The following is a 17665-nucleotide window of genomic DNA, read 5'->3' as shown; positions in this document are numbered from 1 at the left end:
TAGACCTCAGGGTACCCGATGCCGACAGGCTGAGGTGGTATGGTTCCATCTTCAGGACCGTAGTGGGAGTAGGCCTTTCTGGGAACTGCAATCCCACCTCAGGCCTTGACACCCGGGGCGCGGGGGTGCCCAAGCAGCACCTCCACCACCCACGCCCATGTTTGTTCACTTAATGAACACCGCTGTTCTAAGCCCAGTACTGTATTAACTTGATAACCCTCGTAGCAACTTCTCAAAAATACCTATTTATTGTAATCATTCCCATTTTGCAGACTGGGAGAACAAGGCACAAATCAGTGAAGCAAATTGTTTACAGCCACAAGGTAGTGCCTCGGCCTTGGCCCTCCGGCTGGAGAGCAGGTGCCTTGACCACTGTGCTAGTGTCACCGAACCAAGCCCATAAAAGCTGACAGAGCTTTTGCGGTGAAGAAAGATAGGCTATTTATTGGTGTGTGGCGCCGGCCGGGAGAACGGGGGGGGGGGGGGGGGGGGGGGGGCTGGCGCTCCCAGTCCCGAGCTCCCGATGGCTTACAAACAGGGGTTTTTAAAGGATGAAAATCCAGGGTAAGGGTGTCAGGATCTTGGATCATGCCGAATGATTAGGGATGAGGTTGGCTATATTTCCTCTCTTGATCATCTGGCCATCTCCCAGACTAATGGCGGTAAGGCGATGGTTCCGCTTCGGGGGCCTGGAATTGGGACACATTCTCAGCAGATGGCAGACTGTTGTCCTCTCTAGAGCACAAGGGCAGAAATTCTCCATCCTGTGACTGTCACTAAGCTGCAAACGAGTATGGTTATTTTTTCTTGCCAACATGGCACATTATGTTTGGTATCTCAGGCAGAACGGCATCCCACAGGCTTTTCGGGAGGCAACTTTTTCCTGTTTCTCTGCAGATGTATAAAACAGTAACGGGGCTCTGGTCGGAGGCAGCTAGGAGCCTGTATGTCTGACTCGTGGGGTCTGTGGGGGCTTGCATCAGTGGTTTCACTATGCCCCTTCCATGCCTCCTCACTTATGCCACTGAGCAGCTTTCGGAGCATTTATTGACCCTCTCTGTTCAACTGTGCTGACACACAGTAGGAGCTTTGTGGATTGTTGCTAACGGGTTGCCTGAGTGTGAGGCAGAGGCCGCCTCAAGATGATGGAGACAGCACCCTCTCCTCCCCTCCAGGCCACCTCCACGGCAAGGCAAGACTGCTGTGTACCTTTGCTCCAAGGGAGTGACTAGCCCTCTGGAGGAGGGCGGCCTCCGGACAGTCATTGAAGCGTCCCCTGGTGGCTGTAGTCAGTACTTCAGGATGTGTTGAGGCCCTCAAAGCTAGGAGGGCCAGGGAGGTCGGAGGGTGGAGCTTCTGAGGCCTCTGCGCCTCCTCTCCCGATCCCGAAGCTCCTCAGAGTCCCTCCGTCCCTCCTCAGGCTTCCCTCACTGGCTGTCAACCCTCAGTTTGCCCAGGGATCCATCATTTCAAAGGGCTTTCACAGAAGTCATCTCCTAAGTTGCCTCAAGCGCTCTGAGAAGCTGCTGGAAAACTGTTTCAATCCCCACCATACAGCTGAGGAAGCCTAGCACCTGCCTAGGGCTCATGACAACTGTGGTGGAACAGAAACGGAAAACCAATGGCAGCCCAGCCCCTTGTGTCTCCCACCACGGGCGCCCTGGGACCCCTACCTTACGACCCCTGCCTGTGTTCAGCTGCTCCCCACTGGGCCAAAATCCGGGAGGGCAAGGGGCTGCCATGCCCGGAAACCAGCCCCTGGAACAATCGGGGCTGGGTGCGCAGTAGGTGGTCAGCAAGGATTTGTCGATGCCAAACAGCGCAGCCTGGCAGTTTCTTCTAAAATTGCTGGTCCGCCTACCCAATGACCCAGAGATGCCGCCCGTAGTGAGTATCCAATGTACTTGGGTGCAGGTGTCCACGAAGACTGACATGAATCCTCAGAGCAGCGTGATTCATGACAGCCCCCGACTAGAAACCCATCAGTAATCTGTCTCAGGGGCTGCTCCCTGGGGAACCCAACCTCCCCCACCCATCAACAGGAGAGCGGAAGAATATTACCATGCAGTCATACCATGGAAGACTCGTGGCCACAAAAACGAACAAATTACTGTTATCCACAGCATGGTTAAACCTCGCTGATGTGACGCTGACCTCAGAGAAGATCCAGAAAGCCCCCACCGCATGCCTCCATTTATATGAAGTTCAAAAACTGGCTAAAGGAATGTATGGTGTTAGGAATCAGGATAGTGCTCACCTTTGGGACTTAATGACTGAGAAGGGGCACAAGGGAGCCTCTGGGGTGCTGGAACTATCTTCTATCTTGTTTGGGTGATGTGTATACATGTGGAAAAATTCATCCAGGTGGACGCTCAACTTGCATGTTAATTGTACCTTAATTAAATATTGGTTAAATTCCCTTCCAGACCTAAAACTCGTATTCTGAGTGAGCTGATAAATGATGAATTATCCACAGTCCCTTGGAAAATCTGCCCGAGGAGCCAGAGTGCTTGGCTAGCACTGCCGCCTGGTGGAGAGAAACGGAACTGACTGTGGGTCTGATAACCCTGGAGGGAAATGGTTGGGGACCACGCAGGCTCCCACCTGCATCCTTGGGTACTGGTTCTCCTTCCGTCCACTTGATTCCTGCCGATGAGCCATCTAACAACTCTGTTGGGGGGCTACCATATCCTTTGGGTTAATAGCTGGACCCCCACTCTGGGCCTTGGGGGCCAGAAGTCAGGAGACAGAGGCTAGGGTGTGCCGGTAAAGTAGTCAGCCCCTAGTTAGATCTGTGCCATTATTTCCATCCTGCTGCCCTGTCCAGATATTCCTGGGCCCTGATTCTGCCGTGGACCTCCACGGGCCCTGGGACCCCTGGCTCCTGCCCTACCAGCATCAGAGCACCCTCCATGGTGTTAGTGTGGAGCCTTTCAGCAAGGGGAGCCAGAGGAGGCAGATACTGCTAGGGGGCCTACTGGCTGCTCAGAGGTAAGAGAAAGGGGAAGGGGAGGGGCTTAAGTTTGGTTTCCTGTCTTCCTTCTCCCTGTGTCCCCCTCTTCCCACACCCATCTGTCAGAATGTCTGTCCTGGGAATCTGTGGCAGCTGCCTTGAAGATGTTGTGTGTGTGTGTGGGGGGGGGGGGGTGTTCAACAAAAATGTATTGATTACCTCCTATGTGCCAAGCACTGTACTAATTTCTGGGTAAGCAGAGATTGAAGAAAACCCAATTTCTTGTCCCCTGGTCAATTCAAGTAGCCCTGGTACTTAGGTAAGTGCTATAAGAAAACCAAACCGAGGGGGTGCCTGGGTGACTCAGTTGGTTAGGCATCCAACTTCGGCTTAGGTCATGATTTCATGGGTTTGTGAGTTCAAGCCCTCCTTCGGGCTCTGTGCTGATAGCTCAGAGCCTGGAGCCTGCTTCAGATTTTGCGTCTCCCTCTCTCTCTGCCCTCCCCCCACTTGTGCTCACTCTCTCACTTTCTCTCTCTCAAAAATAAATCAACATTAACAAAAAAAAAAAAAAAAAAAAAAGACCAAACTGAGGACTGGGAAAACTATGGCTACAGTAGGGGGTTGTCATGCCCAGAGAATGGATGAAGGTTTTGTGGAGTAATAGCTATTAAAATCGATACCTACAACATGATTAGGCCTTCAACAGCAAGAAAGGAAAGAAAGGCATCCCGGGGAAGGAGGAATTGCATATGCAAAGGCATATAGAAATGTAATTGGCATATTGCCATCTGGCTGTATCAATGAAGATCAGGATTTACTTGTACAGAACAGAATATCCAAAATAATAGTGGCTTAGAGGCGATCTGTTCATTTCTTTTTCACATAAAATTAGTTGAAAGGAGGCAGTCTAGGGTATCCATGACAGCTCTATGGCTGTAAGGAGCCCAGGTTCTCTCTAGTTTTCTGCTGCACCATTCTAGCACTGGCCTCCATACTCAAGAGCACTTTAGGGACCAAAAGGGCTGCTGGAGCTCCAGCCAGCACATCAGCATTCCAGGCGGCAGGAAGGAGAAAGACCCAAAAAGGCATTCCTCTCAGCTAAGTTAACTCCCTATAAGCCAATTTACTGCAAGTCATATGTAACATTTTCATTAACATCTCATTGGCCTGAATTTTGTCATGTGGCCACAACTAGCTGTAAGGGAAGCTGAGAAATGGTGGCTTTATTGGGGGAGCTGCTAAAAATCAGGGTTCTCTTGTGAACGAAGAAGGAGAAAACACGCATTAGGTAGGCAGCAAGCCCTGTCTAGCTCAGTGGTAGAACACTGGTCCTCCAGAGTGTGGACAGAGGAGGCAGCAAGGAACTAGATCACAGGGGCCACTCTAAGGAGGGCTTGGACTTGACTCTGTAGAAAATAGGGAATTACTGAAGGCTTCTGAGCAGGAGCCTTGGGTCAGGGGGCTTGGAACAATCTGCTTTGGGGAAGGATCCATCAGGCAGAACATAGCAGCGTGAGTGCAGATGCAGTGTCAGGAGTGATGAGTTGAGGCACGAGGAGGAGGCAATGCAGGGCTGAAGCGAACACAATAGGAGAGCTGAAGTCAAGCCCGGGTGACAGTGGGAGGTGATACCAGGTACCAGGGGAGGGGCACATACCTGCTGACAGCAAACCTGGGAGGAATACAAGTCTGGGAAGAGATCTGAGTCTGAGGTGGCTACAAGCCATCAAGTCAGAGGGCTCAATGGCACCTGAGAATCCAAGCAGAAGCTTCGGCTAGAGGACAGGGCTGGGCATATAGATCTGGGAGTCAGGAGTCACAGTGAGGGGTGAAGTCAGTAGGCAAGGGTGTCCAGCTGTTGAACTAGAGGAATGTGATGGAGCCTCCAGAATTACTAAGGGAAGGAGGACAATGGAGCGGGCAAGTGCATAAGCTCTGGAGCCAGGCAGAGCAGGGTTCGAGTCCTGACTTCACCACTTAACAGCCAGAACCCTCCAGGCCAGCTGATGGCCCTAAGCCTTAACCTTCTCATCTGCAAAAGGGAACAAGGGAGGGCGGCCTCCGGACAGTCATTGAAGCGTCCCCTGGTGCTGTAGTCAGTACTGCAGGATGTGCTGAGGCCCTCAAAGCTAGGAGGGCCAGGGAGGTTGGAGGGTGGAGCTTCTGAGGCCTCTGCGCCTCCTCTCCCTATCCCGAAGCTCCTCAGAGTCCCTCCGTCCCTGCCCAGGCTTCCCTCACTGGCAGTCAACCCTCAGTTTGCCCAGGGACCCATCATTTCAAAAGGCTTTCACAGAAGTCATTTCCTAAGTTGCCTCAAGCGCTCTGAGAAGCTGCTGGAAAATTGTTTCAATCCCCGCCATACAGCTGAGAAAGCCTAGCACTTGCCTAGGGCTCATGACAACTGTAGTGGAACAGAAACAGAAAGCCAATGGCAGCCCAGCCCCTTGTGTCTCCCACCACGGGCGCCCTGGGACCCCTACCTTACGCCCCGGGGAGCCCTACCTTGAGGGCTGATAGGATTCAATGGATAAGTGTTTTGTAAAGGGAACTGCACTCATTAGTAAACACCAGTCCTTACCATAAAAGGGGCAGCCTTCCTTTTATTGGAGGGGACATCAGTGCCTTTCTTGGGGCCATGGGTGTGCCCTGTAGTCTTCCTGCTGGAGGATGGGTCCCCTGGAGTGCTTTGTGGGCTCACTGGGGATTGAATCACGGGCAGTGTGCATCTCCAGGGCCCCGAGGACCTCTGACCCAGTATGGCCAGGGTAGCCCCTGGCTCAACCAAATCTCTGGGCAAGAACACCAGCAGCCCAAGCTAGTAGATTGGGAGAGGAGTTATGATTTTGCTCGGAGGCAGTCTAGCAGGAGGGTGAGGCCAGCCATAGACTCCACAGAGATGATTTTAAGTAGACCCAGCTCGGTTTTGGAAACTAAGGAAGACAACAGTTGCCAGGGCAGAGGGAAAGCGTCCAGCCAGCCATCGGGAGCGGACAAGTGGCACGTCCTCTGCACGAGCCCAGCCATGCAGGATGGGCAAGCAACATCCAGCCAGGGGGGAAAGGCCCAGCTTGGAGTCTGGGAAGACACTCCCACCTCAGCCCAGAAACCTGGCTCATCTACTTTGCATCCAGAAGGACAGTCTAGCCCTTCTCCCTAGAATGATCCCAGACAGAATTTTGGGGAAGCCAGCATGACAGGGACAAGCCTGGGAATAAGGGCTCTCCAGGACATGGAGAGCATCATGGAGAGGGGCATCAGAGACATGGGAGGTGCCAGAAGCATGGCATCCCAGAAGCTAAGAATGGGCCAAACAGGAGGAGTGGGAGGTGGCCAGGTACTGCATGGGATGAGAGCTGGGAAGAGGCCCTTGGGTTTTTCCAGGAGGAGGTCAGTGGTTGGAGGGGTGGTGGCAAAAGCCAGGGGGCAGCTCCTGGGAAAGTGAAGGTTGTGTGAGCGACAGGATCCTATAGGCTGTGAGTATAGCTGCAGGTGACAGAGGTTCGAAGTGGCTCAGCATAGAGGTTCATTTCCTTCAAAGTACAAGTTTGGGGGTGGGGGCTCCACTCCGCAAAGCCAGCACGGGCCAGGGCACTCCAACTCTTGCTTACCCTCGCTAGGGCACTGGCGTCCTCTCTGTGGTCCAGAATGCTTGCCCCACAGCATCGTGCCGCCAGCAGGAGGAAGGGGGCCAAGGCAGCACATGGCGTGCCCCCTTCCCTCCAAGGGCACAGCCAGGAGGGTTCCCAGGACCCCTCAATTCAGCTGGAATCCCACTGGCCAAAGCTTAGTCACTTGGCCACACCCAGTGACAAGGACTAGGAAATGTCGCCTTTATTCTGGACAGTCCTCTGCTCAGCTAGAAACTGGGGCATGCCGTTGCTATGAGAAGGAGAGAATGGCTATAGGAGGAAAAGCGAGCAGTCACAGGGTGCAGGGGAAGAGGGAGGGGGTGGCAGCCAGAGGGCAGCGGGTGAAGGAAGGAAAGCTTTGAGCATGAAAACGCCAGCACATGGGGGCAGGGCCACGTGTGTGCACCCTGCGGGGGCCTGGCCTGAGTGCCATGATGCCTGTACCCCATTGTGGAGGCGCTGCAGGTGGGTGGGGAGGGGAGCTATTGTTGCTGAGAACTGGCTAGGAAGACAAATCACCGACCTTTCCAGCAGAATTTTTCAAGATTCCCTGGAGGTCCTTCTGGCCCCAAACCAAAGCCAAAATAGCATAGAGAGAAAGAAAATATTTTCTTTCCACTCCTTTGAGCTTTTGGCCATTGTCACTGGGTCCAGTGCCGGGACTATGGGCACAGTCCTTGGGGGAGGAGTGACCACCCTCCCAGACCCCTCCGCCGTGGCAGAGCCGACACTACGAATATACGGCCAGAGCGGGCTCCAGACTATTCTGTCCCTCTAGGGGCCTCTCCTCTCTCCAGGTGAGCTTTAGGAAGCAGGATAAGAACAGACCCATCGCCTAGGAATGAAGGGGTTAGCAATAGGGGTGTCTCTGTCCTCACTGGGCTGTGCATCTATTGCCTTCTGCTGCCTCTCTCTGCTCCTCATTGTGTGTAGACAATATATGTCGGAGGGAAGGAAGACAGGGTCTTTGAATTCCGTCTCAGTAGGACGAAGTTGTCCGGAGGGTTGATTTCCCCCTGGGTCTTTTGGCAACGGGATGCAGGCATGTGCTTCGGGCACCATGTTGTGAGTTCACAAACGGTTTGCCCCTGTATGCTTCATTCTCTCCTTTTGTGAGGGGACACGTGTCTCATCCTTGGTGTGTGCCTTCACTGGGGACTTCATTAGCTCAATTCTTTCAGTCAGACAGTTGGCAAACATTCCCTGGGGCTCGTGTCAGCTAAGTACCACAGACTAGCTTCGTGTGGTGGCAGCACAGAGTCAGGTCTCTGTCACCCACGGGCTCTGGGACTTGGGCATGTTACAGATGGGGAAACTGAGGCTCAAGGTTGCGTAGCTAGTATAGGTTAAACCAAGATTGATTCCAAAGTTCTTCATTCTTTTACTCATTCTAATGTTATTTATTTTTAAGAGAGATTGGGGGGGGGAGAGGGAGAGAGGGAAAGCAGGACCCGGGGAAGGGCGGAAGGAGAAAGAGGGAGAGAATCTCAAGCAGGTTCTGCACCACCAGCGCAGAGCCCGATGCGGGGCTCGAACTCACAAAACCGTGAGATCACGCCCTGAGCCGAAACCAGGATTCTGACGCTTAACCGACTGAGCCGCCCAGGCACCCCCATTCTTTTACTAATTCTAAAACAAAGATAATTGGCTCCTGAGTGAAAGCACTAAAGGCATTTGAAAAGTGTGCAAAAGGTACTTACACATAGTTGGCAGCGTATGTTGTTTAAAACCCCATTTCCTTGTTCTCAGGTGTGTTCCGGATAGATGAGGTGGCCAAACCCGGGGCTTCTGGATAAGTGAGCAGGTGCCTCTCTGAGTGAAATTGCACACGGGCCATGTGTCTGCAGGAGCCACACTGAGAGCAGGGCCCATGAGTGAGCTTCCAGCCCCCTTGCACAGTGGGGTGAGCCCTTCTTAGAGCTGAAATAACAGGCCTGAGCTGAGCCTTCTTTTTCAGGTCCAGAAGGGAGACCCCTGCCTCCCCTCAAAGTCTCCGGGAAGAGGTCAGCAGAGGCCCCCATGTTTCTTTAGGCTCCTCTTGGCCCTGTTTCTTCCTTCTGCTGAATTCTCCTTCCCTGTGGATGTTTTCTTCCCTGCAGGCAGCACACCCCGAGATGGGCTCTTCCTTGGTTTTACGCAACTACCACGGGCACAGGCATTGGTGTAGACCCCTGCTGCACGAGAGGAGGGAGGATTCACAGCAGCTGAACACAGAGAACAAAGTTAAATGAAGCTTCACCGCTATTTTCACGGGTCCCGGGATGTCTCCACTGCCAGGATTTCTTGCTGTTTGTTCTTTAGGAGCCAAGGCCCTTCCCTTATCCCTCCAGGCCCTGTGGTCTTCCCGTGTCTCAGAACCAGCTCTCACCTCCTTACCCTCCAACTCCTGTTTGTTTCCTATGCAGAGATGTTCAGCTCCCCACCCGCAACCCATGCCGTCTCCAGGCCTCACTTTGCAGGTCTCAAGACTCCCTGAGCTATTCTGCCGGCCATCCAGACCATCGCTTGCAGATTCTGGCAACATCCTGGACTCAACCGACACTGACACCCCTCCCCTTGAAAACACTGAGAAATGTAGAGTAAAATATTAACTGAAAGATAATAGAACCGCAGTGGAACTTTGAAGAAAGGGTGGGGAAACGCCCAGGTGTCTGGTGGGCAGAACGGATCTGTAGTCAGAGTTGAACTCTGACCCTGGATACGTGGGCCCTAATGACAGGGGCCAGAAGAATCAATGCCCTCCATGGGTCAAGGGGCGTGGCCTTAAGAAAACGTGGAACAGGGGCGCCTGGGTGGCGCAGTTGGTTGAGCCTCCGACTTCAGCCAGGTCACGATCTCGCGGTCCGTGAGTTCGAGCCCCGCGTCGGGCTCTGGGCTGATGGCTCAGAGCCTGGAGCCTGTTTCCGAGTCTGTGTCTCCCTCTCTCTCTGCCCCTCCCCCGTTCATGCTCTGTCTCTCTCTGTCCCAAAAATAAATAAAATGTTGAAAAAAAAAATTTTTTTTTAATAAAATAAAAAAAAAAAAAAAAAAGAAAACGTGGAACAGAGACCCCTGTATAAGCTAGAACACCGGAAGGGCTGCCCCTCAGGAAAGATTCTACCCACCAACCTAGAGAACTGACAGTGAATCTCGTCTTGGCTTAGGGCTCTGGGAGAAAAGATTCCCAGGAAAAACCAAAACTTAAAACCTAAACTGTTTGTGCAAGTAGCATCTAAATGTATGCTGTCCACGGGGCAAAGAATTCCCAAGTTCTTGTGCCATTTAATTTCTTGTGAAAATTTAACACAAAAATATTCCCCGTGGGGCGCCTGGGTGGCTCAGTCAGTTAAACATCCCGGCTCTTGATCTCAGCTCAGGTCTTAGTCTCAGGGTCATGAGTTCGAGTCCTGCGTTGGACTCTGAGCGGGGCGTGAAGCCTGCTTAAAAAACAATAAAAAGGGGCACCTGGGTGGCTAGGTTGGTTAAGCATCCGACTCCTGATATTGGCTAGGGTCGTGATCTTGCAGTTGTGGGACTGAGCCCCGTGTCGGGCTCTGTGCTAAGCGTGGAGCCTGCTTGGGATTCTCTCTCTCCCCCTGCTCTCTCTCTCTGTCTCAAAAATAAATAAATAGGGGCGCCTGGGTGGCTTGGTCGGTGGGGCGGCCGACTTCGGCTCAGGTCATGATCTCGCGGTCCCTGAGTTCGAGCCCCGCGTCGGGCTCTGTGCTGACAGCTCGGAGCCTGGAGCCTGTTTCGGATTCTGTGTCTCCCTCTCCCTCTGCCCCTCCCCTGTTCATGCTCTGTCTCTCTCTGTCTCAAAGATAAATATACATTAAAAAAAATTAAAAAAAAAAAAAAGAAAAAAAAATAAATAAACTTAAATAAAAAAAAAAAAATCTCCTGATGAGCCCTTGAGGCCATTGTAGAAGTAAATACCAAACAGATCTCTGAGGCCCTTTTTCCCAACTCAGGACATACGACTCCCAGAGAACAAACAGCCTCACTGAAGGTGAGCTCACAAACACCAGGGACAAATCACATGAAGAAACCATTTACTGTGAAGGAGGGTCAGCAAGTATAATAAATAGAAAAGTCATTATCTCCAAGGATTTGGGATGATAGAACAAGCTGCAAAAGATGTCAAATCAGTATGTTAAACTAATTAAAAATATAAAGGAAGGAATAAAAAGGATAGTGAAAGAACAGGATACTTTGAAAAAGAACAGATCGAATGGATGAAATTTTGCTCGAATGGAAAAAAGATACGGACCTTCAGACTGAAAAGGCACACTGGATCCTGGGTGGGATAAATAAAAATAAATCCACATGTAGACACGGCAGAGCACCAAAGATAATCTTAAAAGCAATCAGAGAGGAAACACGGCTTACTTGAAAAGGACCAATAATTACACTGATTGCAGACAACTTATCCACAGTAATAGAGGCCATGAGATAATCCGTGTATAAATCTAAACAGTCATTGATTTTAGCATTGCTATGTTTATTGCAGCATTATTTACATTAGCCAAATGATGGAAGCAGCCCAAGTGTCCATCTATAGATGAATGGATAAAGAAGATGTGGTATTTATAGCCAATGGAATATTACTCAGCCATAAAAAGAATTAAATGTCACCATTTGCAACAACATGGATGGTTCTAGAGGGTGTAACGCTAAGCGAAACAAGTCAGCCAGAGAAAGACAAATACCATATGTTTGGACTCATGTGTGGAATTTAAGAAACGAAACAAAGGAAAAAAAAAGAGACAAACCAAAAAACAGACTTTTTTTCCCCCCAAAAGTAGACTCTTAACTATAGAGAACAAACGGGGGGTTACCAGAGGAGAGGTAGGTAGGGAGACGGGGGAAATAGGTGAAGGGGTTAAGAGCACACTTATCACGATGAGCAGTGAGCAATGTGTAGAATTGTTGAATCACTGTATTGTACACCTGACCCTAAAATAACACTGTATGTTATACTGGAATTAATATTTTGAAAATTAAAAATACAACAAAAATGTCACTGACTTATACCACCACCAACAATAATAAATAATTTGAGATGTTAAAAATAAGATGAAATAAAATATTAGATAACAATGCATGGAAAATGAGAGGTGGGTAATTGGAGTTGAAGCCTTTTTTTTTTTAATTTTTAAAAAATGCTTATTCATTTTTGACAGAGAGAGACAGAGCGTGAGCAGGGAGGGGCAGAGAGAAAGGAAGACACAGAATCCCAAGCTGGCTCCAAGCCTTTAGCACGGGGCTGGATGCAGGGCTCGAACTCACAGACCATAAGATCATGACCTGAGCGAAAGTCAGACGCTCAACCGACTGAGCCACCCAGGCGCCCCTGGAATTGAAGCTTTTAAGATCCTTGGCATTGTTATGGGAAGAGCATAAAGATACTGATTAATTTCATCCCTTGTTAAGTCAGATGTGCATAATAGAGATGTAAATTGACCACTTAAAAGAATAAAAACCCAGTATGCAATATCCGAACCAGTAGAGGGAAAAGGGGTGAGCATGAAGAAAATTTGAAAATTTGATCAATCTAACAGAAGGTAGCAGAAGGAGAACAGAAGTAAAGCAAAAACATGGTAAATATAAGATAAATAAAAGAACAGGTTATGAAACATATCAATAATAACAAGATACGTAAAAGGACTAAAGTTGCCACTTACATAGCAGAAATTCTTGGACTATATTTTTACAGCTCTAGCTATATGCTGCTTATAGGACATATATCTAAAACATAATGATACAGAAATATTGGAAGTATTTTTGTACTAAGCAGATACAAATCAAAAGAATGATAAATGTAGCAATATTAATAGTAGACAAAAGTCACTAATAGGGAAAAAGGAGTCACTACACAATGATGAAAAGAATAAGTCACCAGTAGACTAAATCCTGAACCTGACTACACCTAATGTCTTCAGAACATACACAAGAAAATGGGGTACCTGGGTGGCTCAGTTGGTTAAGCAGTTAAGTGGCTCAGGTCATGATCTCACGGTTCATGAGCCCCCATCGGGCTCTGTGCTGACAGCTCAGAGCCTGGAGCCTGCTTTGGATTCTGCGTCTCCCTCTCTCTCTGTCCTTCCCCCACTCACACTCTGTCTCTCTCTCTCTCTCAAAAATAAATAAAATAAAAAAAAAAACCATTAGAATATACATTACAGACTATTTACAAAATTACAAGGAAACACTGGCAAAGCCACAATCATAGTGGCAGATTTTATTTTATTTTGTATTATTATTTTTTTTATGGTGCAACTTAATAAGTTTTTATAAGTAGCATGGGGACAGGACTCCTGGGCAGAAAGAGCTGTAATTTTTGCTGTGTGAGTCTGGTGGTTATATACTTTTTTTTTTTCCTAAATATAATTTATTGTCAAGTTAGCTAACTGTGTTTACAGTATAGTCTTAGCTTCAGGAGTAGATTCCCATGATTCATCACTTGCATACAACACCCAGTGCTCATCCCAACAAGTGCCCTCCTCAATGCCCATCACCCATTTTCCCCTCCCCCCCACACTCCCCCCTCCTGCCATCAGCCTTCAGTTTGTTTTCTGCATTTAAGAGTCTTTTATTGGGGGTGCCTGGGTGGCTCAGTTGGTTAAGCGACTGACTTTGGCTCAGGTCATAATCTTGCAGTTGTGGGTTCAAGCCCTGAGTTGGGCTCTGTGCTGACAGCTCAGAGCCTGGAGCCTCCTTCTGAATCTATGACTCTCTTTCTCTCTCTCTCAAAAATAAATAAACGTTAAAAAAAAAAAAAACAAAACCACAAAACCCTTGGATGTTTCAAATACTGAAAAAAAAAAAAAAAAAGAAAGTCTCTTATGGTTTGCCTCCCTCTCTGTTTGAGGTTATTTTTTTCCTCACAGTGGCAGATTTTATTTATTTTTTATTTAAAAAAAGTTTATTTATTTATTTTGAGAGAGAGAGAGAGAGAGAGAGCGAGCAGGGGAGGGGCAGAGAGCGAGGGAGACAGAATAGTAGCAGATTTTAAACAAAGTGCTATCGACCCCAGGTCTCCCTTGCCCAAATCACAGAAGCTTTAAGATTACAGTCTTTCCTTTAACACAGTCTAACTCTAGACATAGTTCCTTCACCCGCCAGCATCTGTAAACTGAAGGAGGCGGTACATATTTTCCTTACCCTGTGTGAATAACTGCACACTTACTAGGCAGCAGAAATGTACATAGCCAGATGTTTTTATTCAAAGTCATTTTTTTTTCCCTCTTGCCACAAATGCGTGGACCTCAAGGGGCAGCAGCTGTCCCAGGATGTCCTTTAAACCTAGAGGAGCCCTTATTTTGGGGCGCCTGGGTGGCTCTGTCGGTTAAGCGTCTGACTTCGGCTCAGGTCATGATCTCGTGGTTTGCGAGTTCGAGCCTCTTGTGGGGCTCTGTGCTAACGGCTCAGAGCCTGGAGCCTGCTTCGGATTCTGTGTCTCCCTCTCCCTCTGCCCCTCCCCTGCTCATGCTCTGATTCTCTCTGACTTTCAATAATAAATAAACATTAAAAAAATTTTTTTAACATAGAGGAGCACCTATTTTGCCCTTAGGGTGCATGAGCTCCTTAAGACACCGGGTTGCAGGGGTGCCTGGGTGGCTCAGTCGGGTAAGTGCCCGACTCTTGATTTCGACTCAAGTCAGGATCTCATCATGGTTCTTGAGATGAAGCCACTGGGCTCTGCATTTTAGCGCGGAGCCTGCTTGGGATTCTCTCTCTTGCTCTCTTTCTGCCTCTCTCTCTCTCTCTCTCTCTCTCTCTCTCTCTCACACACACACACACACACACACAAAATAAACTTTAAAGAAACCCTTCATATTAAAAAAAAAAGACACTAGGCTACAGTAATCTGAGTTTTTGTAAATTAAATCCTATTCCCCAGCACATAGATGGTTAGAGGTATATTGCATATTCACATATTATAAATGAGCAAAAGTGAGTACTTTAAAAAAACCTTCAATATTATCTTATTCGACCTCTGGTTTACAGATAAGCAAATGAGACAGAGCAAATGAGTTTCCCAGGGCCCTATAGCCAGTGTGGGGACGGAGGGGCGCCAGCACCTGCCTTCTGACTTCAGAATTGCATTGAATTTCATGTCACAAAAACCCAAGGATGGTGGCTTAACCACATGGGGGCTCATCTTGTTCAAAGGACAAGAAGCCCTGGAGTGGGAAGTCCAGTCTGTACAGCTGCTCAAGCAAATCATCAAGGATCCAGCACCCTTTCAGCCTCCTGTTCTGCTTCCTTGGCAAGTAGCTTTCTTCCTTATGGTTTCAAGATAGCTGCCTTACCCCGCTGCACCTTCCAAGCAGGAAGAAAAAGGAAGTGACAAAGAGGAAGGGACAGAGACTAGAGCAGGAAAGTCAAACCCTCCTAGAAACCCCCAGCTGACTTCTTACATCTCATTGACCAGCACTAGGTCTCGAGGCCACCTCTAGCTGCAAGGGATGCTGGGAATTTATTTACTTATTTAATTTTGCCAGCTCCCCCCAAATCAGGGTTCCGCCATGTACTCCATTAACATTTGTTAATTGCCTACTGTTTCTAGGACTATAGCTCAAGCCCTCACCTCACCTCCAGGTACTCCAGGTACCTCCAGATTAGGACTTTTTTCCTCACCCGCATTGTCCTCACTGCATCATATTGTAGCTATCCTCAACTTGCCCTGGAAACTAAATTGTCAGCTTTTTGAAATCAGGGACTACAGTCAGTATGAAAATGACCTCCTGGAGGAAAGCACTTGTGAAGTCTGCTGGGCCATACATACACAAAGTGGGATTTTTATTGTCGATATCGATATCAATACATTTTGCACAATCCCCCCCCTCCCCATAGTGGCTCTGTCTTTGCACACGTATGTGTTCAGCACATGGTTCCTCTACTGTTTAATACACCACATGGGCATTTCCCCTCCCTCCTCCTCTACCCCTCCAGTTTCTGCTGGGTGTGCAAGAGCTCAAGAATCATGGCCAGCCTCTAGGTATCCAGGGATGCCGTCTCCAGTGGAGAAAAGCAGCCCAAGCGGAGTGAGACTCCCCCCCCACGTCAGCACTTCCTGATGTCCACCACAGGCCCCAGTCCCAGCCTGGCAGGCCTCTGTATGAAGCCCGGGGATACGGGGTGTGCTATGGGAAGGGAGAGGGTGAAGTGGAAAGGCTACAGGACAGACTAAGCCAAGGGGCGACGGAAGCAGGACCAAGCACAGATGAAGACTAGAGAAGGCCTCTGTCCCCCCAGAAACCAAAGCCTGCATTGCCCCCTCCTGGGGCTGGTGGTAAGGCCCCGCCCACCCCTGGGCCAGATGCAATTCTGTCCAGCCCTGAGAAGACAGCAGGATGCAGGTTGTAAGGCTAGTGAGCCACACAAGGCTGATTTTTCACACATTGATCTCACTGTCTTCACATCCGGACTAAGGTGTTTCCATTTTACAGATAAGAAGAGTGAGGCCCAGAGGCTAAGTAGCACGCTAGGGGCCCGCACAGTAAGTGGCAGGACTGGAAGCTGATTTGACTCGGAGCCCTGAAGATGGGCGCTGTGCCTCCAGCTTAAGGCACATCCCTGAGGTGGCAGGTGGCTGAGGCAGCAGGGGTCAGACCAGAGGGAAGAGGCCCTACGAGGTGAGGTGCCTGGTTGCCACCCTCCCGTCTATGGCTCCCTCCTGCCCCTCCACAGCCAGCAAGAGCAATTCTATGGAGCGCTGGCTCCCGTGGGCTCCCCACTCCAGGGCAGGATCCTCAACTCCTCCATCTGGGGGCCATCAGAGAAAGCTCCCCAGAATGCAGCAGACTGAGACCTGCAGCCCCCCTCTCCCTCCCAATCCCCCTGCGCTTGCTGGGAATCTGGAGCCTGCCCAGCTCTCTCTCTCCAGACCAGGGTGCCCCTCATCCCCAGGCCCTCCTGCCTTCTCGGTGGCCCCAGAGGCTCCCCCTTCCCTGTCTCTTTCCCCGCTGGTCCTCTGGCATGGTGGTTGCTCCTGAGTTGTGTGCAGAGAGGCTGACACGGTGGGGGAGGGGGGCGTGGATAGAATGCCAGGAAGCCTGAGCCCAAGCTCTATCCTTCATCTGCTGACCCCTTCCCAGAGGAGGCGTGACAAATTCAAATGAAGACAGCGTTTAGGCTCCTGACCAAGAGTCCTCGGGTCCTTGCAGGCAGCCCTGACTGCACAGACTTTTATGAGAAAGCAAATCATAAGAAGACCATCTCCTTGGGAGGACTTCGTGGGGACAGAAACTGCACATTGGTGCCAATTCTGGATGATCTCCATGTCAACATGGACAGAATGTACGACGGCATCCAATGCTAAATCCCAGCAAGGAGCCTCAGTCAACGGTGTGGTTCCTCCGATTGCAATGACAACAACACAGATAGTGGCTCCATTTCTAGAGCACACACGGCTCCTCTTTCTAGTGCCTGTCATGACCTAGAGAGGTATTGCTGTATGTATTTTACAGATAAGGAAACTGAGGTTACTGAGGTTAGGTAACTTGACCAAGGTCACATATTTAGAAAGTGGTGGAACTTTTCAAAATACTAAGTTGGGGAAATGCTCGCCATTTGTGCAGAAGTTTTCGATAAAGCATAAGAACGCAGGTTTCCAGTTAACCCTCAGTTACCCAGAAAAGTCAATTCCCCAGAATGCCCCTACATATGTGTGCACGTTGTGCCTGCCAGCCCTTGGGTATTTTGATTAACAGAGCTCTTCACAGGGGCGCCTGGGTGGCTCAGTCGTTTGAATGTCCGACTTCGGCTCAGGTCATGATCTCGTGGCTCGTGAGTTCGGGCCCCGCGTCAGGTTCTGTGCTGACAGCTCAGAGCCTGGAGCCTGCTTCGGATTCTCTGTCTCCCTCTCTCTCCTCCCCTCCCTCTCCCTCCCTCTCTTTCTCTCTCAAAAATCAAAAAACATTAAAAAAAAAAAAAAAAAACCAGCAAACAGAGCTCTTGATAAACAGGCCAGACCTGTTTATCAAACCAGTAACTGTATTCTTGTATCCTTGGAGACCCCCCCCAAGAAAAAGGTAGCAAAACATACTCCTTTCAGAGCAACCTCAGGGAAGGGGCCGGGTAGGAAGCATCCATC

Source organism: Puma concolor, chromosome A3 (assembly GCF_028749965.1).
Source record: "Puma concolor isolate L17-30 chromosome A3, mPumCon1.1.hap2, whole genome shotgun sequence".
NCBI lineage: Eukaryota > Metazoa > Chordata > Mammalia > Carnivora > Felidae > Puma > Puma concolor.
This window is presented reverse-complemented; position numbering follows the sequence as displayed.